The sequence below is a fragment of the Pan troglodytes genome, chromosome 3 (assembly GCF_028858775.2).
Source record: "Pan troglodytes isolate AG18354 chromosome 3, NHGRI_mPanTro3-v2.0_pri, whole genome shotgun sequence".
In the NCBI taxonomy this organism is placed as follows: Eukaryota; Metazoa; Chordata; class Mammalia; order Primates; family Hominidae; genus Pan; species Pan troglodytes.
Genome location: NC_072401.2, coordinates 102729372 through 102752584, shown reverse-complemented (window position 1 = coordinate 102752584; position 23213 = coordinate 102729372). Strand labels below are relative to the sequence as shown.

The following is a 23213-nucleotide window of genomic DNA, read 5'->3' as shown; positions in this document are numbered from 1 at the left end:
GCAAGAAAATACCAGTTACTGATAAGTGTTGTTAAAAATAAAACATGGTGATGGGAAAGCAAATGTGAAGGGTGGTTTAATGTGGATGGCAATTCCACTTCAGTTGTTGGGCCATTAACAGGAGCGGAATGGGTGACCAAAGGAAATTCCTGGGACTGCACCAGATAAAGTCAAACTGGAGATAGAGGTAACAGAAATGATCTTTCTTATAGAATGCATCTTATGACTTAATCAAACTAGAAACAGTTATATCCTTTAGAGAAATTACTATTTTCAAGATTTTTGCTAGCTGCTTCTTGGCAAGTTTTGTGAACTTTTGTTGACTTTTAACTTTATGTCACTCATCTCTTAAAACTGTAGATCACTTTTGTCTTGCTAGGTACAATGTTGGTGTCACACAGTCTTCATTACGTGCATGTGGGTGGCACATTTCTGATGTCAGGCTAGCTTCCTTCCTAACACTTCCTTGCACCATTCTAGCAGCATGATCTTAGGGCATGTAAGCCCATTTTAATGTTAGTCTTAAACATCTGACACACACACACACACACACATACACACACACATACACGGACATTTTGGGATTATAGTGATATTGTTAAATTGAATATATAATTGGAATCAAGTGACATTTGAATGAGACAGATTCACAGAAGTCATAGGCTCATATTTGAGGGTAGGGAGAAATTTAATGTAAAATGAAAGGTAAGTTTAAAAACAACCTCACATATATGCATATATTATGTATAAAAAGAAAATCTATGAAAATGTATACACTAAATTATATATGTTTATACATAAGAGACTGGATTTACAATCTTTGACTCATTAACTCACCTGATAATTAATCATGAAATGATTAAATTCAGAAAGGGAGTTTTATTACATGAAGTTGCTCATTGCAGGTTTCACTGCAAAATGAGGAAGGCAATTGGAAACATCCGAAGTGTCCAAAAAGAGAATAGCGGAAATCATAATAGTCTACCTCAAATGAGGGTGATTGTATGCTAAGCCCATTCTATAAGAAGGCAGGTAGAAATAAATAAGCAAGTGGATAAATAGGTTACGCATTTGTGGAATATTATGGAATTCTTAATGATTTTACAAATATGTGGAGCATGTGGAAATGTTATGAGATGCCAAGTGAAAGTGCAGAATACAAAACTATAAGCAAACCATGATTACACCTATATGTATATATGTATTCTGATATACAGATATGAAGGAAATGTGCAAAATAAAATGCATATTTTATCTGTAGAGTTATTTTTGTTGTAACTTTTCTTTTGAGTATATTTTAATGTAGATATACATAGTTTGAATGAAATTGGCATTACATTTATAATGGGTTTATAAAAGATAGCAGACCAGTGTCATTTTTCTTTTTTTTAAAATTGAAACCGGCAAGTAAGAGCTTGTTTTTTTCCTCCTACGCAGTTGGAGAGTGACAGATATTGCTGATGACCCTCACTTTCAGGATTTCCGTCTTGCAGCCAAGTTGGGAGGAAATGTTTCGAATCAAAAAGGGGAAGGATGAAGAGACTCAAGGCACTTCATTTTGTGTGTGCCTGTGTATATGTGTGTGTGTGTTTTCTAGTGGGTTAACACATTGCCCCAGCTTGGATTATTTCTATCCTCAGAACAGCATATAAACATTTTTTTGGGGGAAAAAGTTAAAATATTTATACAGCTGCTTCCTTTATTTTTTTTTAAATACACAGATAATATTTTTACTACCTCATGAACATCATCATGTCTTTGTAACTAGCATGCTAAACTTTATTTCTCCTTTTGGTAGCACTATTTTGTTATTAATCCCTTCTGCCCTTCCTCCTTCCCCTCCCTCCCGTTCCTTCTTATCCCCTCCTCCGACCACTCCCCTCCCCCTCCCGCTCCCTTCTCCCTTCTCCTCCCCTCTCCTTTCCTTCTTTTAAAAATTGTAATCTGTTAATTTGTTTGAACCTAGGGTGCCTGAAAATTCAGATAACTTGAGAGTAATTAATTAATTCCACATTAGTATTCCAATGCATTTGTAATGACAGCCTTGCAATTTTTGGGGGGGTAGGTAACCATTAATTTTGCCTCAGTAAAATAAATGGCCTTTATGTATAAGCTAAGACTTGTACAAAAGTAGATTAATGTCCTTCACCTGTGACTCTACAACACCAATTCATTCACTTTGGTTTTTCAGCCAGACATCTGGCCATTTTAGTGATTTATTGACTTAACTGATTAATTTGGTAGGGGAGGTTAATACTATTGTGCCTTCAGATATAGCCTTAAGTTTCTGTCACCAAGAGGTGATGGCAATCTAACCTGTTGGCCTCAGGATGTGCTTTGCCTTCCCTGGATTCCTCAGACTCCTATTTTTATATCAGATTCTACTTTGGTTGCTGGCATGACTTTAAGCTGGCAGGGCAAAGGGCTTTCTTGAAGGTGACTGTCTCCTCAACCTGTCTGACTTAAACGGTTGGGTCAAGGAAGGAAAAAAATGGTATGATGCAGCAGGAATTGGGTTGTTGAAAACTGTATTTTATTTGCATTTCTTGAGTTTGCACAGAACTTAAGTTACCAGCCTTTGATTAGCAGTGTAAATTTAAAGTTTGTTTTGGGCAAACTTACTGAAAACTCCTTTAGGCACTTTCCTCACATCAATTAAAAAAAAAAAAGAGAGGTTAATAGAACACTAGCTACTATTTTGTTTCCTTTGTAATGCCACGTGATCTGTATACCTTGGAAGGCAGAAAAATAATTTTATACTTGTGTTAATTGAAATAGCGTCTTTCTTGTCCTGGCTGTAGAATGATGGTGGGTCCTTTAAGCAGAGGACTTTGTGCACTTGAATGGGAGCAGAAGACAGGGTGCTCAGGGTGTCTGAACTTCACACTCACATGCCTAGAGTTGGGCTGCATATCTAAGGAAATTAACGTGTTGCCACTGTTTTGATCAGAGGCTTGTGTTTCTATGCTGAATATTTTCAAAACAAGAATTTTGTCAAGAAGTAAAGGTCAACATCAGTTCCCTCTAAAGGCTTTTAATTTCTATTTCTTTTGGTGATGCACTCTAAATGTACACATTAAAAGTGTTATATAAAAATGCATGTGGCTTTTTAAGTTGTGTTTCTAATGCTTAAGTATGTATAATTAAAGTAATCAAAAATGTAAGATGGTGGCTAATTCAAAAATTTTAAGCTTTGTTAAAACAAGGTAAATTAGCTAAGGTATTTCTGCTAGTAACTATTTTTTCTTGTCTGTCAGTTACTGGGTTTCAGAAATGAAATACAGATTTGAGAATGACCTTGTTATTTAATTTTTAAACATTAAAAGTTTAGTAAACATAGCCTCACAATACTATTTATTTTAAGAGAAAAGGTATATTAATATTACACACATACTTTTTTTTTCTGTTGTGCAATCCAAAACCTGCTGGAAAGAATATATATGCTTTTCATCAACAAAATGTTAACAACTTTTAAAATCCTACAGGTTCAAGTCCCAGCTGTCGAAAACTGATCCTGGGCTGCTGCAGCTAATGTACTTTCTTGTGAGAGGCTGAACTCTGTCACAGGTGACAGCTGACCCACTTACTCAGACCTTGATAAAGGACCAGGCTTCTTTTATAGGCCTTCAGATTCTCCTGAGATGGTCTGTCATATCCAGCTATGGATGCTGAAGCTGAATTTCTTATACTTAATTTTTTATAGCATTTGTGTAAACTATCAGTTTTGGAGGAATGGTTAAAATTCTGACACAGTGGCCTGTGAGAGTATTTTGAGTTCCATTTTGAAATTATGGCTAGCAGATGCTATGAGTTTGGTTATAGAGCCCCTTAAAGTGTGTAAGACAGCTTTTGTTTTTTAATTAGTTGTTTGAATTTTATTAACGTAATTAACTTCATAACTTCCATTTGTGAGATTCCAGGATTTTTCTACCTTCTTGGCAACTTTTCAGTGAAGTAGATATTTCCAGGTGCAAAAGTTTATGACCTAAATAATTTGTAATCATTTCCATAGTATATGCAAGTATTTTAAAGGAGTCAGGTGTCTGAACAAAAGCCACCTAAGATTGTGGTTGGCATTTGTGTTTATTTGCCTTAACATACATATTTATTGGCTTTAGCATATTTTCTCTAAAGCAGGGGTCCCCTGGGCCTCCGACCTGTAGCAGTCTGTGGCCTGTTAGGAACCTGGGCACACAGGAGGTTAGTGGCTGGCCAGCAAGCATTACTACCGGAGCTCCTCTGCCTTCTGTTAGATCAGCAGTGGCATTTGATTCTCCTAGGAGAACAAACCCTATTGTGAACTGTACATATGAGGATCTAAGTTGGATGCTTCTTATGAGAATCTAACAAATGCCTGATGATCTGAGGTGAAACAGTTTCATCCTGAAACCATCCATCCACCCCCGCCTTGTACATGAAAAAATTGTCTTCCACGAAAACGGTCCCTGGCACCAAAACAGTTAGGGACCACTGCTTTAAAGTATATGTGCTTTTGCATTGCAATTTAGGTGTAGGAGTTTATGCTGGTTTTGCCTTTTTGTTTTCATTGTGTAAATTATCAGCCAAAACTTTTGTCGAGTGACTGCAAAGTCTTGATCTGTGTTCCCTGGACCGGCTTTGTGATGATTCACACTAGTATTGATTAATGGCATGATTCATACCAGCTTGCATTGATAAGTTCAAGAACTCCCCTTGTTGACTTTGTGGGTCGTGCTTGACCATCTTGGGAGAGGTGTTTCCCTGAGATAGGAGTAGCCAACGTCGATATGTATTAGAAAACACACACACACACACACACACACACACACACACACACACACACACATACACACAGTGGCATTTGAAAGGGAAGGGAAAGGAATTAGTATCAATTAATTCTTTGAAATATATCTCTTTGTTTCAGATGATGTGGGACACCGGTTTGTGCAATGTGATATAAGAAGGGGGAACTCTTTAAGCCGTACAAAAACATGTATCAAGTGATTTGATATGTACAGGGGTTATAAATCTTGTATTCCATTTATTTACAGATTAGTGATATTAGATGTAAATCTATTTAGCAGGGAAAGTATAAGCAATTTATCTTTAATGGAAGGGATGGTTGGGAGGCCATAATCTCCTCTTCTACTACTTGATAAGATATGATTAAAGGAAAGCAAGTTAAGGATAATAATTATTTAAACATAATCCTTTATGTCAAAATTAATATTGCATGAATTTTGAATTCTATATTTACCTGAAAGAAACCTGTAAAATCTTGGTGCTGTGTGGACGTTACAGATTTTAGTGCATTGAGGTGTGAGACAATGAGTACAGGTAGAGGGTTAGAATCCTTGTCTCCCATCAGTATTTGGGTTTGTGTTTGTGTGGTTTTCTTGCTGTTGTTAGAAACAATACGTTTCTTAAGAAGATGCCAAAAGAACTTGCTTTAGCAAGTTGACATCTGTTGATGAATAAGTATGACATTTTAATCCTCATATTTTAAATGATGTTTGGTTACTATTTGTTTAAAAGCAACTGAATAAAAACATCTTCAGCTATCCAGATTCCAATCTGTACAGATGACTAATCATGTGGAATATTTGAACATAAAGGTTCTAGTGAAAAATAAAAATTGAAACAAAAAATGTAGTTGCTCCCAGATTTGAAAGTACAGAATGTTTTCTGTGCCTTTTAGATATGGGTAACTATGACATTGAAAACAATGGTAACCACGGGAAATGCACCTTACAAAATAAATAAGGGGAAAAAAAAAGACATGGGGATGGGGAGTAGGAAGGAGTTGGTGTAGTAACAGCTTGGTGAGTAAATAAATATTTAAACTTCATGCTTTGTTACTTGTGTAATCATGAGATTTGCAGAATTATGTTTTATATTACATTTTTAGTTGGTATCTTTTTTATCTTGTGTTAAATAATCTGTTAAGCCAAATTTAAGTACTGTTCAGAAACAAAAGCAAGTTACAAGCTTTGTGGGTGTTAATGTCTTCATGTGTAAAAAACCAGAAAATTGAATTAGATATATCCTAAGGTTTTTTCCAAGCTTTTAAATTCCATGATTCTGTGACCCAGGAGGTGTCCAGGAGTCATGTGAGTAAACTTTTAAGTTTTGAAGTAACGTTAACTCCAAGACTTGAAACCCTTGAAATTGGCTAGAAATCCTATACAAGATTTCCAGAAAGTTACCATTATACTTCCTGATTACGCTTATGGATACAAATATAAAGCAAACAAAAACCAAAGACACATAAAACAAACCCTGATTCTAGCAGTTTAAGAAAAGAGGAAATTTATTAGAAGATTCTGGGGGATCATTGTCCAGTAGAACTTTCTGTGATGAGGAAAATGTTTAGAGAATCTGAGCTATCCAGCATGGTAGTCAATAGTCATATGGGACTATTTAGCACTTGAAATATGTCTAGTTCAACGACAAGACTCAATTTTACATTTTATTTAGTTTTAATTAATTTAAATGTAAACTTTTAAGATTTAAAGGAATCCTGGGAGTAACCGAAACATCGGTCTTGAGAAGAATAGGAAGAAACCAGGGTGGCCTTAGGGACTAAGGACTGCTTTGGAAGCAGTAGTGGTGTGTTCTTCAGAGTCATACCATGACTTAGTTATTAGTGGTACCCAACCTGGATTTATCAGATAACAATGGCATCTTCCAGGGAGAGAAAATCTGATTGTCTTTACATGAGTTTGGTGTCTACCCTCCAAATCAATCAACTGTAGGTTGGGTTGCAGAATGATTGCGTACGTGCCAGAGTGCTGACAGTTCCCAGGGAAGGAGGAAGTGGAGCCAGGCAGCAGTCTTAAGAGCAGTTTGCCACATTACTTAAGAGAAATATGTTTTTCCCTGCAAGCACTGATTTTTCTAACTTTAAAATACTCTTATTTTGTTAATTTACTTGTATTGCACCTGACTTATTTACCTTTTTTATTGCTAATTAAAAATACCACTCTATGTTGAGTAAACTTTTACTAACCTGAGAGACTAATGATTTATAACATTGTGTAGAAGGAAATCAAAGAACATTATAGCCAAAAGCAACAATATGAGCCATGCTAGACAATGCTCTCTTGTTACAGAGAGTATTGATACCAAGGCTTAGATGTTTTGCTATTTCAAGTCACGAAATTATTTGCCACATTAGGGATAGATACTTGCTTTAATCTGAACCTATGTTGTTGACCAGCTACATGTTAAAACCAAGTGTTTGAAAACCATCTTTTTGAAATTTGATGCTTTCCCGTAAATTTTTATTTTCCTGTAAAGTGGTAATACTAATAATTTGTGAGAAAACTGAGTAGTGCAGGTTTTGATTTTCAAGGGTTTTTTGTTTTGTTTTACATTTTTAAAGCACGAAGAAAGAGCTTTGATTGAGAATGTGTTAATTGTATTATGTGAACCTATAAAATTAACTCTTGTTATTTAATACATATGAGCCAAATAATACTTGACCCAGATAAGTGAAGGATAGATAGAAAGGAAAGGCATTTACTTAAAATGGCTGCTTATTTTATCAAAGTTAGATTTCAAATTAGAGTTGGATGAGCTGTTTTAAAAGTCCATGCTAAATATGTTGGGGACTGCCCCGGAAACAGGTTTTCCTCCTCTGTGTAAATCAGCCATGTTTCTGTGGTGCGAGGTGGGTGGGAGCCTTGCTTTACTTCCTGCATCTCAGCAGGCTCAGGAAGGGAAGCTTGCTAGGGTGTTAAAGCAGCCACATGCATTATGTTAAATTAATTCTACCCCAGTCTTTGGACATCTATTGACAATAGTATTATTTGGGTTGCAAAATCAACAAGTGAATAGACCAAAGAAGAAATGGGGAAGAACCCAGAATAAGTGTGAGTCAAACACTACCTTGACACGGGAAGCCAGGACTAGAAGCCCTGAGATCAGTCCGATCCAGGGAATATGCTGACTGTGCTGTCATTTAGAACAGGCCACTGGAATTCAGGACCTATCAGGTAAGTCCATGTCTTACCAACTTAAAGCAATCTTCTGGGAAGAGGTCTGGACCTGTATCTAACATGAATTGTAGTGAGGTCTGCCCATCACATTTCACTCATCTAATCACCTTTGTCATTCTTCTGGTTTTCACAGATAGGATAGAAAAACTGTAGTTTTTTTCTGTTGCCACTTAGCTCTTGGTTGCAGGGGCCTCTAGGTGGGTGTGAAGTGGTTATCAAGGCTTTGACTGTCAAAAACACTTCTACTCAAAATTGGCCTTAGCAGTTAAGCCAGATTTAAAATGATTTTGGTAGTGGGTTATCTAAGCTCATATAGAATAACTGCAAGTCACTTTCAAATTTGCCATAGATGCGAAGATAATATATTCTCATTTTCTGGACTAGCTTTTCCCAGGAAAAGGTATGGAGTGGAGGGATATCAAATATCAATTTTTGTAGATATGGAAAGCTCCATGAATGTGTATTTATAGGCCCCCTGAGGTCTAACTGAATGTATGTTGAATGCAAATTCTTCTGTTTTCCTCCCCAGGTTTGTCATTTGGCAACTAGTACAGGAAAAAAGACCCTCAATAACTAGCAAGTCTGTCTTTGTTATATGTAGACAAGCATTTTGATTAATTTAGGGAGGATGCTTTTTTCACTATATAAAATTAAAATGAAATTATGGAAGAACCTAGTTTGTTTTCTTACTTGAGTTGAATGCTGTTTAACCACTTTCTTATTACATTCGATTGACTTACTTGAGTTGGATGCTGAATGTTTAACCACTTTCTTATTACATTTGATTGACTTAAAAACCATCTGTAGCATAGCCTAAATAACTTAGGAATTTCAGAAAGTTGTGGCAAATTTTTTTTGATACATTCTCATTCATAGCCAACTCAATTATATTAACTTTTTATACAAATCAAATTATATTATAATCCATACACATTAAATTTCACTTAGACCAAAGAAGAGCCAAGGCTTCTTTACTGGATCTCACCCCCTCTTACCTATTTAAGAGCATTGCCCCAGGAAGTCCTCTTTTTCTGCATCAGCATTTTCTATTCTTTGTTGGATCATACTCATTAGCAGAAGATGCCATAGTTTTTACTGTCTTGAAATAATAAAGCTTCTCCTGAGCCCATGTTCTTATCCAGCTACTGCTGCATTTCTCTTCAGAGCAAAACTCTCCAAAAGAATTATGTACGTTCACTGTCTCAAATTGCTCTTCTCCCATTCTTCCTTGAACCCTCTCCAAAGCTTTTCCTCCCTCACTGCTTCAGAGCCTTCTTTTGTCAAAGTCTCCAATAACCTCAGTGTTGTCAAGTTGAATAGCAGGCTCATCTAATTTGACTTAGCATAGCATTTAACACAGCTGATCACACTGTCTCTCCCGGAACACATTCTTCTCTGGAGTACTTGCAAATCACATGCTCTTGGTTCTCCTCCTGCATCATAGGCTGTTCTCTCTCAGTCATTTTTTTTTCCTATTTCTTCTTCGTTTCTCCAGTCTCTAACCATTTAACCATTGGAATGCCCCCTTCTCTTTTCTATATAATGCACTTGTGGAGTGAGCTCAAGCATTCTTCTTTTATGTATGACACTGATGGTTTCCAGTTTGTTTTTTTTTTTTTTTTTTGAGACTGAGTCTGGCTCTGTCACCCAGGCTGGAGTGCAATGAGGTGATCTCAGCTCACTGCAGCCTCTGCCTCCTGGGTTCAAGTGATTCTTCAGCCTCAGCCTCCCAAGTAGCTGGAACTGCAGGTGCATGCCACCATGCCCGGCTAATTTTTGTATTTTTAGTAGAGATGGGGTTTCACTATGTTGGCTAGGCCGGTCTCGAACTCCTGACCGCAGGTGATCCACCCGCCTCGGCCTCCTACAGTGCTGGGATTACAGGCATGAGCCACCGCACCTGGTCCGTTTCCAGTTTTTATCTACAGTTTGAATCTTTCCTTAGTGCCTCTAGTCTCATATGTACAAAATACCTGCTTAACACTTTCACTTGCCTGTCTAAATTAACTTGTCCACACTCAGACTCTTGCTTTCCCTTGTTCTTTCTGAGCAGTAATGGTGGCCTTCTTGATATTTATTTAAAAAAAAAAACAGATTCACAGCTCAAGGCCTTTATATTTGCTATTACCTTTGTTTGCCATGCTTTTCTCCCAGATACCCACATGGCTTAGTCTCCCCACCTCCTTACGTCTGCTCAAATATCACTATTCTCAATCTGGCTACTTTTTCTTCTTAATTTTCTCTCTAATGCTTATTTGACATGCCGTATATTTGTCTGTTTATTGCTTTACATTCCAAGAATATATGCTCTAAGAGGGCAGTGACTTTTGTCCATTTTATTCGCTAATGTGTTCCCATTTCTTACTACAGTGCCTGGTCCATAGTAAGTGCTCAATTAATATACATTGAGGGAAAAGACTACATGAACATTACTACCACGATGATGTTATAGTTGATTTCAGTTCCAGGAACTGAAAATGTGAAAGTGCTTCAGTCAATTTCTCCTTTGAAACTTCACTTTAGATAACTTACTTCTTTAGTGAGAAACAGCAGCCCCTTATTCTTAAAGGAAGATTTCCATTGTGTGCCTTTTTCTTCTGCAGCCGTCTCTGAGCAAATTGCTCATTCTAGCTTCTTCTTGGAATGAGTCTCTTCTCTGAACTTCTCTTGGCTCTTCCCTCTTTCAGCTTGGCTTCTGTTCACGGAGCTTAGTTCTACTTCCTGACCTCACAGAGCTTGCCATTTTTATAGTAAAAAGCCTGTGGTGATGTCATTGGCTCAGCTGGTTTCAATCAGGCTGCTCAGTTGAAGCTGATGAATGACTCTGCAAGTTATCTTTTGGAGGGCTATACTTATTCTGATACAAAATACGCAGTTATATACAGCATTAACCATTTAGCAATTATCCCATGTGAGTCATGGGAATGCTTTTTCCCACTCTTTACTAACGGAAATTCTAATTGATCATTGGCTGCCCCACAAGCACAGCAGAGTCAGGTATCTGATGTTGGTCAACTGCTTACTGGCTCTTACTCTGCTTCTAACTCTCTAGGACCTCCTGCAGCCTTTCTCCTGCCTGTTACTTTATTCTGCTTTCTAAATGTCATTCCTTAGATCCTTAATTAAGCTACCCCAAACTTGTTTCTCACCTTGAACCTCTGCCTTACTGTTACTCATCCATTTGCTGCTCTTGGATCACACATTTTTTTTTTGACCTTGCCATTTGTAAAATGTAATTGAATTGTGTGTGTGTGTGGCTACCCTTTTCTTTTTTAATTCTAGGCACTCATCTTTACTATTAATTCTGTAACAATTGCTATTTTTGACTTTAGAACATTGTCCTAACTTTTTTCAGTGAGAAGGTGATTGGTTTGTGATTTATTTCTGGTAATTTTACGCTTCTAAGTCTGATGCAAGACATTTTAATTACATTTTTTAGTTTGGAAGAGAAAGGCTTTATTGGGAAATTGATCGGTTTTCATAAAACAAATCTGTCATATTTAAAAATGGGCCTGCATAGAATATAGTGTGTATGAAAGGTGGTGGCTACAGAATCCTTGTAGTTAAAGCTCAGAAAGTTTTGATAGCCAGTGGCACAAAGGGGGCCAGATGTCCACGGGGTTGATTGTTTAAAGGAATGGTAGGGAAAATGTAAAGTGAATGTGTAGAATGAAGGGGTGCTTATGACCAGGGTGAACTTCTAATTTATTGTGTAAATCAGGATGCTTTGAAGATGAAAGTTGTAACAGACATAAACTGGGACTGCCCACGCAAACCCTACCTATATATAACATTGCCGACACACCTCAGAATTATGGGTAGGCCTGGTTGGCCTTCATGATCAGTTGTTTTTTAGGACACAATGAAGTTAATATTCCACCTCTGTGGTATCCGCAGTCTGCTTTATAGCAGGGCAAGAGTCTCAGGAAACACAGTTTGAGAGCTCCAAGTTCAATATGGAGAGGTCTGTTTCTGAGCAGCAGCTATTTCTAAGCCACTGCAGCTGGGAAGGTGGTAGAGGGAGTGATGAGGAGGGGATCAGGTGTCTTTGGGGCAGTTAATGGACCTAACTCTGAGGGTTAGTGAGAGGCAAAATTTGGGGAATGGGGTAATAGCAGAGGGCTGACAAATGACAGGTAGACTAAGCAATCTTTAAATAAAATTGAATATATTTTAAAGACATGCTTACCTCATTGTAAGCTTATAATTAAGAAACTGAATATGGCAAAATAATTGCAGTGTTAAATTTATTTCATAACATTGAATTTAAAAGTCGTAGTTAAAATAACTTTTTAATTTTTTTTTTTTTTTTACTAATAGCTTTTAAAGTTTCATTTTTTATGTTTGGTGCCAGAATTAAGAAGTGGCCCTTTCTCCGTATAAAGCAAATGGAGTTTTATATGCTAGATTCAATGTTGTGAACTGGGAAAAACATATCTGGTTTTATATAGGCTTTAAGAAAAATCAGGACTGATCCTAGGAAGATTAGGAAGGGGATTTATAAGACTATAATATAGTCACTATCTCAGTGTTATGACTTACTGCTTTGGTTTTCATGGAAATTTCTGCTAAAGAACATTGTGAGTCACTGGTGTAGACAGAATCCTGAACACTCTTAGACCACTGACAAGTAGAAAACCCTGTTTGCAGCCAGCAGGGTCTGTGATTTGCCCATAGTAGGTACTTAATAAATATTGTTGACTTGATTTGGCTTAGGTTTGTCCCTGGAAAATGTAAAAGCCAATGCACATTTATAGATTGATTTAAATTTTGGGGAGCATTTTTGCTATGCTATGTACATTTAGAGAAATAATGGCTATTTTTGTCTAACAGGAATTGTAGGCATGCGTAAGTTGAATGTGCAAGATGGACCTCTGAGGAGACAAGAACCATTAGAAACTTTTGCATACCATATTATCTGAATATTCATAAGTAAATGCAAATAGAAGAGCAATTTCTGTCAAATTGGGACATTTAAACAAATCAAGTGTTAACTTTGTTATTAAATTTTTAAAATGCGTTTTTTGATATTTACCTAAATGAATTGAAAATGTAGGTCCACACAAAAACCCGTACACAAATGTCCACAGCAGCTTTATTTTTAATTTCCAAATAGCCGAGATGTCTTTCAATAAGTGAATGGATAGATAAACTGTGATACATCCATATGATGAGGTATTATTCAGAGATATAAAGAAATGAGGTACCAAGCCACACAGAAATGGAGAAAACTTAGATGTCAATTGGTAAGTGAAAGAAGTGAATTTGAAAAGGCTGTGTATGATTCCATCTATGTGATATTATGGAAAAGGCAAAAATATGGTGACAGTGAAAAGGTTAGTGAATCCCAGGGCAAGTGGGTAGATCTGGGGAGTAAGAGGGATGAATAGGTGGAGCACAGGGGACTTTTAGGACCTGAAAATATCAGGTCCTATCCGTAATGCTGGATAGATGTCATTATACATTTGTTGAAATCCGTAGAATGTGTAACACAAAGAATGAACCTCAATGTAAACTGTGGGCTTTAGTTAATAATAACGTATCAACGCTGGCTCAGCAATTAATTTCAACAAATATACAGTACTAATGCAAGATGTTAACATAGGGGAAACTGTGTGGGAGGTAAAGGGGTAAATGGGAACTCTGTACTTACCATTCAGTTTTTTTTTCTCTAAATCTAATACTGTTCCAAACAACATATTTTATTTTAATATGGTAAACATGCAAAGGCAAACCCTATTTCCTGTACATAGTGGATGTCTGATAAATACATGGTACATGAATTCATGATGGGATGAGTGAAGAAATGAACTGCGTGATAATGTATGTGAAAGTACCATGTAAACAAACTGCCTGACAAATGTGAGGGGAAAAGCTAGTGAGGAAAAATGGAAAACAAGTCATGAAAAACATTCAGTGTAAAAGTTTGAGAAGGCATAAGAGGAATTTGAACTAAAGACTGAAACCATTTTAAACTGTTTAATTTTCAGAAAAAAATATAGTTTTTATTAAATAAAAAGTTGATACCTATGCTTTCAGAGTCTGTGAATTAGAGACACCATCTTGACACCAATTACTTCTCATATTAATTTGGTTTTGTTCTAGAGGCTTCAGCTTACAAGTTTCAGAGGAGGTCCTTCTCTAAAGGTGTTTTTTGTTTCCTTCATTGTTTAATATGGGCAGGTTTCCGTAATCTTGATACAAAACCTTGATAAGGCCAGGAGCGGTGATTCAAGCCTGTAATCCTAGTGCTCTGGGAAGCTGAGGCAGGAGGATTGCTTGATGCCAGGAGTTTGGGACCAGCCTGGGAAACATAGTCACATCTTATCTGTACAAAAAAATTAGAAAAATTAGCTGGGCATGATGGTGCACCTTTAATCCCAGCTACGCAGGAGGCTGAGGCAGGAGAATTTCTTGGGATCTCGAGTTCCAGGCTGCAGTGAACTATGATTTCCACAGCACTCCAGTCTAGGCAACAGAGCTGGACCCTGTCTCAAAAAAAAAAAAAACAAAAAACAAACAAACAAACAAAAAACAAAAAAAAAAAACCACACATACACACAGAAAACAAAAAGCGAAAAAAACCACACCACCCCAAAACAAACAAAAAAGGTGTAACAGTGACCTTGCACATAACAAGCTTCCAGCCAAGAAGATTGAAAAGCAATTAAATAGAGGAATAGGTACACTATCATTTGCTTAGTATTTTATAATTTTGAGTCTTTGTTCTGAAGAAAATGTGACCTTTGTTAAATTTTAGATAAATATGAGAATGACCTTGATTCTTTGGTTTTATCTTCAGTAATGTTAAAAATGCAAGTATGTTGAAGTCGTTTGTTGTTTTTCTCAGATAAGCCTCGTGTATTTGAAAATAATTGGAATGATTTCTGCTCGGTAGTAGTATGGTTTTCCTAGCCTTATATCTTTTATGCAGTGCTCTCAAGGAATATGGGTGGTACAAGGTTATAATATACTGGCAACCGTGTTTCTTAAGGATTTGACGTGAAAGAAGGTATAACTTTCTATAGGCGATTACAGATAAGAACATGGTACTGTGAGAGTACATAGGAAAGGTGCTTACCTGCAGCCCTGAGGATCAGGAAGGTGCTTTATGAGAAGTGACAACTAAACCAGGACCTGAGATATGGGTGGCAGTTAACCAAATAAGTTAGTGAGAGAAAGGATGTGAAAGTAAAGGAATAATTACTGCAGAAGCTTGGAGTCAGGGTTGCAGAGAGTTTAGAGATCAGAAAGATGTTCTTCGTGGCAAGAATATATACCGTTAAGTATGAGGGTTATGAGGAAATAATGAGGCTAATGAGGAAGTAGGGTCAGTGAAAGACTTTCTGCCATGTTAAATAATTAACTTTTTGGAGCCCAATCACTGAAAATGATTCAGTTTCATTTTTGAACTTTTGAACATTTTGTGATTAATAAAAAAGATGTCAATTATTGCTTATTAAAGGCTTTCAATGCTATTACTCACACAATTTATCTCATATGAATTGTTTTATTGCTTAAAGTGTCTTGGATTATAAGAAAGCACCTGTTAGGTTTGTAATGATCTAAATGCAATTTCACTTTAGCTTGATTATTGGTATTTATGAAATTAAACATTAAATGAATTACATATACTAGATTTGTGGGAAGGAAAGCTTTCTTTAAAGGAAGAATAAACTCCCAAAGATTTTACTAATTGGACAACATGTATTTTTTCCCTATAGAAATGAAAAAATATGTAATCCATGACTTTCATGCTGTAATACGTACATAGAAAAAAAGATTTTTGTAAAAAAGAAAGGGAGTATTTGTGAACTCTGGAAGAATCTCATGTTGAATAAGAAATTTTGAAATCAGAATGTAGTGTGGGTTTAGTATTTTCTGTACAGAATAAGTTTGCCATAAATTACTAAATAATTCACAGATCTTTTATCTGATTAATTGAAATAAAATAATTGAAGATTTGTTAATTTTGGATGTTGTGCCCAATTAACAGCTGAAATATCCTTCAATACTAATTGAGTAAAGACTCAAAATAATTTTAGACATGAACATATTTTCTCATCTATGTTATGTTCTCCTTTATTTATTTATTTTTGAGACGGAGTCTTGCTCTGTCGCCTAGGCTGGAGTGCAGTGGCGCAATCTTGCAATCTCAGCTCACTATAACCTCCGCCTCCTGGGTTCAAGTGATTCTCCCACCTCAGCCTCCCAAGTAGCTGGGATTACAGGCACTCGCCATCATGTCCGGCTAATGTTGGTATTTTTGTAGATACGGGGTTTTACCATGTTGGCCAGGCTGGTCTTGAACTCCTGACCTCAGGTGATCACCCGCCTTGGCCTCCCAAAGTGCTGGGATTACAGTCATGAGACACCATGCCTGGCCAACCTTTAATCTACTGTATGCTACTTAAAGAGTTATTCTGCAATTTCTTTGTATAAAGATTTTTTTTTCAGCTGTTAGTTTTTTTTTTACTTAAATCAATTATAAAATTTAAGTTAAATATAACCAATTGCTATTGCTTCTTGGCCCAGATGTTTTCTTATTTCATCATTTTATTTTTATTTGCAATGTTGACCGTTTTATTTTACTTCTGTAGAGGAGGTGTCACTCTTGGCCATTTTTGCTTAAATAGTTCTTTTATTCTATTCTTTCGTTCATTCTGACCTTAGAGGATTTATGTATATTGAAGCTTATTTTTGAAAAGTGGAGAGATAAAACTACTCATGCTTGGGATTCAGTTTCTTAAATGTGAACTGTCTTCATAAAATATGTAATTTTAAAGGCCAGGCGTGGTGGCTCACGCCTCTAATCCCAGCACTTTGGGAGGCCGAGGTGGGCAGATCACAAGGTCAGGAGTTCGAGACCAGCCTGGCCAATATGGTGAAACCCTGTCTCTACTAATAATACAAAAATTAGCTGAGCATGGTGGCATGCACTTGTAGTCCCAGCTACTTGGGAGGCTGAGGCAGGAGAATCGCTTGAACCCGGGAGGCAGAGGTTGCAGTGAGTAGAGCCTGCGCCACTGCGCGATCACTCTGTCACTCAGGCTGCATAGGTTCTCTGTCCAGCCTGGGCGACAGAGCAAGACTCCATCTCAAAAAAAAAAAAAAGTAATTTTAATTATTTTCTTTTATTAAAAATAGAATCTCTGAATGAAAAATGTGTTAATTCTTTAAGAGTAATAGAAACCATTTGGTACAGGTATTGGGAAGTTACAAAAAGATTCTTGACTTAGAAACACATACCAGTTTGTATTCTCAAAACAATTAATATCTATCCTACTTACATCTATCAAGTCATGAATTGGAGGATCAATAATGAAAATTTATAAAATTCTTGTCCTTTGAACTCAGGATGATCTGAAGGTCTTATAGTACTTCAAATGACCAAAAGTCAATCTGGAGAATGTTCTTTTGGAATTCTGAAGCCAATTTAGTTTCTCTTCTGCTCCCTTCCTGCTTTAGTTGTTAGCTTTTCGTTCTTACCTGGGAATAGTTTGCTCCTTGTTTGTCCCCTTTCAGCTAACTCTCTTACCTTAAGGGAACATTAAAAAGTATTTGGGTTACAAGTTATTTCTCCATAAATAAAGTGCATGTGTATCAACAGAGTTTTCCATTAAGCAGATATGATACAGTCTACCCACAGAGAGTTTTTGTTTAATAAACACTTCCTTACTCTGTGCCAGGCACCGTTTCAAGTACTTTGTAGATATTAATGCATTTAATCTCATGAGGTAGATAACATTATTGTCCACATTTTGCATGTGAGGAAACTGCGGCACGGAGAAGTAAGTGGAGGAACTGAGGTTGTCTGACTATATAATTTTGTGTGCTACTTCTCTGAGCATAAGAGAAGGATCAGTACTAAAGAGAAGCATGCAAATGATCAGTAATGTTGAAAACATACTTTTCTTGGATGAATTTCTGTTGAATAGATAAGTGAAACTTGATATGATTGCCTTATTGTCCTACGTATCTTGTATATTATAGAATGAGGCATTATGTCTCTGGAATTTATCCAGGCTTTGGGGGTTAACAGAATTGGGTTTAAATTCTGACTGCCACATACTTATAATTCTTATAATTATTGATAATTCTAAGCAATGTCTTTAAGTATAAAATGGAACTAGTAGTACTTCCTAAGGTAGTTATGGGATAAATGAGATAATGAATGTAACAGGCCAAGTATATTGAAGGCATTCAATAAGTGGTATGTAGTATTAAGTGCTATAACTAGGATGGTAGAAATAGAAGTTGTATAGTGGAGGAGATAAACCTAGAAACAGTTTCATGTAATCATATTATCAGCTAAGGATGGTGATTGAGGAGTGGCGGGGTGTAAGGGAAGCCCTTTGAAGCAAATTAGGCCTAAGTAATAAAGAAAATTTCATTATTCCTAACTATTAAGTGAATTAATCATTATCTTGTTATAGTATAATGATTACGAATGACTAAGTTAGTAGTTAAAATGTTACATTTTAAATTTTGTTTTAAAAAGTTGTAGCAGTGAGCAACATAGACATTTATTCACCAACAGCACTTTTGTTGTTTGTGTTTTGTGTGTCGTTAATTCTGTCCACCACATTTTTGGGCCCATCTTTTACCCTTGTTTGTGGTTTATCTACACTATATTAGTTTATGGGGAGACCTTTCCTCTTAATAAATAGCAGGAAGCTGTCCACTTCCGGTGGTGCTGACTCATGTAGCAACAGGAAGAGGAATGATTCCTAAAGATGGGAGGGGAAGGGGCATGATCCTCTTCCCTCCCTTAAAGAGACAAATTCGGGACAGAATTACAAAGCAGTTTATGTGATGGATAAGTAAGCCATGGGTTAAAAGATTTTCTCCTTAATTATGCTTTTTTATCTGTGTTTTATTCTTACTGTACTGGCTTACCCATGTGAAAGCAATTCCTAATGCCCACTGCCTTTTAAGTTTATGTTTACTTTCTCTGATTAGAAGATTAAAGAGAAATATCATGTTTACACTTACAGTCAGTATTAACTTCTGCTTGTAACTGGTGGTATGCTGGTGGGAAAATGGTTAACTAGCACTTAACAGTGATGGTTGGCACCAGTCAGTTCTTATTGGTTGAATCGAAATAATTACTGAAAGGATTTTAACTATATAAGATATAACTTACTAGCTAAATGCATAAATTGTTAGTACGTGTCATGAGTTTATTGTCGACTGAAAGCTGCTTTTTTAATTATCAAGTTTTGGAAAACATGTAGAATCCTGTAAAGAGAAATCCAGAAGATTGGAGAAGACAGGTGGGAGTGCTGTTATTTGGAGAACAGTTTCTGTGTGTGATGTGAACTCTCTGAAAGACCTTGAGGAGGAGGAGGTGAACATAGATGAAGTGGCTGGCTGAGGTGGGAGGATTGCTTGAGCCCAGGAGTTTGAATCTGTACTCCAGCCTTGGGTGATATAGCAAGATCCTGTCTCAAATATATATAACAGAGGTCTAACTAAAAATTATTAGAATTGATTTTTACATGTAGTTTATGGAACAATTCTTAAAAATTCATAAAGTCACACTGTATTTAATCTACTTTGGGGTTCAAACTTACAAAAAGGACTTTTAGGCAATGATTTTTTGGAATGTAAAAGATACCATAATTAAAAATGAATATTATCGAATTGTTAAGTCTTATGTAGGGCATCAAGGACTTCACTAGCCCACCTGTAAATTAAGAAATAACCATTCAGATTAAACAAAGCAAGTATAAAGGAAGTTGGATGGACCCTTTTTGCCAATATGCAGATGTATCATTTCTAGAAGATGTACTTTAATTATGACCATTTAATAGACCAATACTGTCTACCTGAAAACCTCTTTTGGTATCTAATTTCTTGCAACATAGTGCATCTCAAATAACTGGTAGGAAATTGTTTGTGTCTTTCAACATATTTTTAGCGTCTTTAAACATATTTTTGTTTGTGTCTTTAAACATATTTTTAGGAACGTATGGCATGATGCATACGTCCTTTTCTTTGAATCTGGGAGGTGGAAGAAAGCTTAGTTTGAACAAGCTTATCTAGTACCTGACATTGAACATCCCTGTATGCCTTGTGATAGAGTAATAGATTGAGACACATATTTACAACAATTGATAAAGGTTTTATTGGTTGTGAAGGTGCTATGCACACGTATGAATGACCTGTCACGGATCTCACAGATACTTCCTTTTTATGCAGTAGCTATAGCCACTTTAAAAGATACAGATGTTACATAGTAAAAATACTACAAACTCAGAACCTCTTAAAACAATTTTTTGCTTCTTGCAAATTGCTGTCTTTATGCAATATTCCTCAAAGATCTTGTTTGCAGTGAAGCATCCTTCGAAGCATGTGAAATGTATTTTTCATTACCATCTCACATGTTATGTGCCCTTAATTCCATTTGTAGGAACTCCTTCTAACATTTAATGAAATCCTCAGCAGCCAGCTGTATGCCACAGAGATTACCATGGGTTAACCAAAATTTTATGAAATGTTCACATGTTCCTGGAAAAACCAATGAGCAGCTTATAGAGACTGGTAAAGCAAAGGCGTGACTTCTACTGATGTTGCATTTCTGTAGTACTGCCATATTTGGACACTTATCTTACAAATACTTATATGTTGTCTTCTTCATGATGTTCATGTTGAGGTGCGTAATTATGCCAGCAGTATACTTTGTGTTTCACAGCTATGAAACAAAATGGATATTACTACAGGATGCCTGTGTTTCCAACAAATATTTAATGAATGCCTATTAATACCAAGATGTTTTCCAGGTTCTGGGGATACATAGCAGTTAAAACACACACACACACACACACACACACACACACACACACACACACGTTCCTTGTTTGTATGGAGCTTATGTTCTTTTCTGTGCATGATAAGAGAAGACAAACCCAAATCGAATTCTATCCCCATTTTCATGGATGGGTATAACAATTTAATATTATTTATCTGTATTCTAGAATATAAGTCAGAGAGAATTAGATTTAAAAAGGTAGTTTGGGGGCCATAGTGTTCAAAGCCTTGTGTGATGAACTAAGAAAGTTGCATTTAATTCACTTGTGAATGTGGAGCTAATGAAGATTTAGTGAATATTTTGAGGAGGATAGCGGCATGATTGTTGCTAGGCTTCTGGAAAGATGATTCTTCCATAAGGGTATATGGTGAATTATAGTCTGAATCGTAAATAAAGAGTAGTTAAAGTTAAGTCTGGCAAGATTTATTATAGCCTGTCATAGACGATGAGGAGGGCATCTGTGTAATCTTACAGCAGTGGGTCTCAATCTTCTTGACAAATTTTTGAAGACAGGGAACAACATTGCTAAAAGATAACAATAAAAATGAAAAATGCTGACTAAGTTGGTACAATTAGACATGATAAATGAATTTTATATCTGCTCTTCTGTAATTTTCATAGCAGTTTTCTCCTGGGCTGAACAAATAGTTTATAAACTTTGGGCAGCTGATATTTAGCAGGACGTCCCATGAGCCTACCAAGACCAGTTTCAGGAACACAGCATAGACATCAAATTGTGATATTGTCCTTTGACTTTTTTTCCCCATATTATCTTAAGGAAGATATCTTGAGTGCGCAGAAGTCTTGGACATTTGGTTCAGATATGTTACTTGTATATATGACTAATACATTAAGCCTAATGTGTTCCAGCAAGTATAAATAATATGCTATAGGGATTGTTATAGGCTGCGAATCTTCCTTAGGTTTATTTAGGTATAGAGGTGAGATAAAGTTGCAATTTTATTATCTTTAATTCATTAGCAGTTAAATACAGTGTTACTCTATGTATTGTTGACTGTCCGAGTTGCAGGTTTTTATAGTGGTATAGACATATTTAGGGTACTATTGTAGAGGAAGATGGTTTTACGTATTTAAGTTGATTTCAGCATTGTGGTCCTATGGCACCATAAAAACTGTGAGGTTGGAATTCTCTGAAATTGCTGAAGGCCTACGAATTACTGTGTACCAGCTTAAGAATGTAATCACTGAGATGTGACAGAATTTTGCCTTCTTTTCTCAGACTTCTTTCACCGATGATTAACTAGGTGCAGGTATTTTTGCAGAAAAGAAGTAATACCTCTTTTCCATTTGCTTTAGTTGAAAATTAATGAGAATTTATCAATTTTTCTTCTTCATATTGATTTTTATTATTGTTATTGTTACTTATTTATGTTTTTTAGAGAGTGGATCTCTCTGTGTTCCCCAGGCTGGAGTTCAGTGGCACAATCATAGCTCACTGCAACCTTAAACTTCTGGACTCAAGTAATCCTCCTGCTTCATCCTCCCAAGTAGCTGGAACTATAGGCACATACCACCATGCTTGGCTAACTTGTTAATATTTTTGTAGAGACGAGGTCTCATCATGTTGGTTAGGCATATTGATTTTAACTCAGGCTATCAAATATAGTCCCTGAAAAGGAGGAAATTATTTATTTCAACTAAAAAGGTTTTAAAAGTTTAAAAACCATCTTCTTATGCAAGTTAACAATAGTATCGATAGTATAAATATTAATAGTGGAGTAAATATTGGTGTATAAACTATGGTTATAAATTCTTGCACAATACAAATCTCATCTTGGACTCAATTTATTGAACATTTTTAGTAATTTTGTCAGTCTGGAGTTCACGTTTGTTAGTAGTATAAATTGCATTTTCCAGAGATAGCGTATGTTAATATTAATCTGCCTGGACACATTTCCCTACACTTCTTTGTCAGATTAGGTGTCATCTCCTTTAGAGGCCATTCCTCAGATCCGCTTATCCCCTCCTGCCTCCCGTCTCAGTATAGTATGGGCTTCATGCACTTCCATTATTAAACTTTATGCTTATAGCCCTCAAAAGCAGGAGTCGTAGCACAGTTTCTGTACTGTAATTATTTGATTACTTGGTTGTCTTTCACACTAAATAATGAGTACCTGAAGTACAAGGACATTGTAATCCCAAGTATATAACACAATTCCTAGCGTATCATAGGCCCTGAGAAATATTGGTTGGAAAGAAATCTTTATTCACATTTATGGATAATTCATACCTATTATGTGTTACATTGGCTTGTGAAAACCTTTGATTCTGTGGAAATTGAATTTTATTCAACTTTTAGATGAGCCATTAATTCTATATTTAATGCATATTCTGCACAGTACATGGATTATCCACTAATATACTTTTTTCTAACACTGAAGTAATTAAGTTCCATTATC

At 36.2% G+C, this 23213-nt stretch overlaps 1 protein-coding gene across 4 annotated transcripts in view; it reads left to right on the top strand.

The window, feature by feature from the left end:
• The window catches only part of PPP3CA (protein phosphatase 3 catalytic subunit alpha), a 323016-nt gene that overhangs the window by 56834 nt on the left and 242969 nt on the right, over nt 1-23213 (top strand). For 2 of the 4 annotated variants that reach the window (XM_054683227.2, XM_063809709.1), the window contains exon 1: nt 7662-7976. The exons of the other annotated variants lie outside the window; for them this stretch is intronic. The gene's annotated coding sequence lies outside the window, so the exon portion shown is untranslated. Of the gene's footprint in view, nt 1-7661; nt 7977-23213 lie in introns of those variants that run through there. 4 annotated transcript variants of the gene reach the window in all.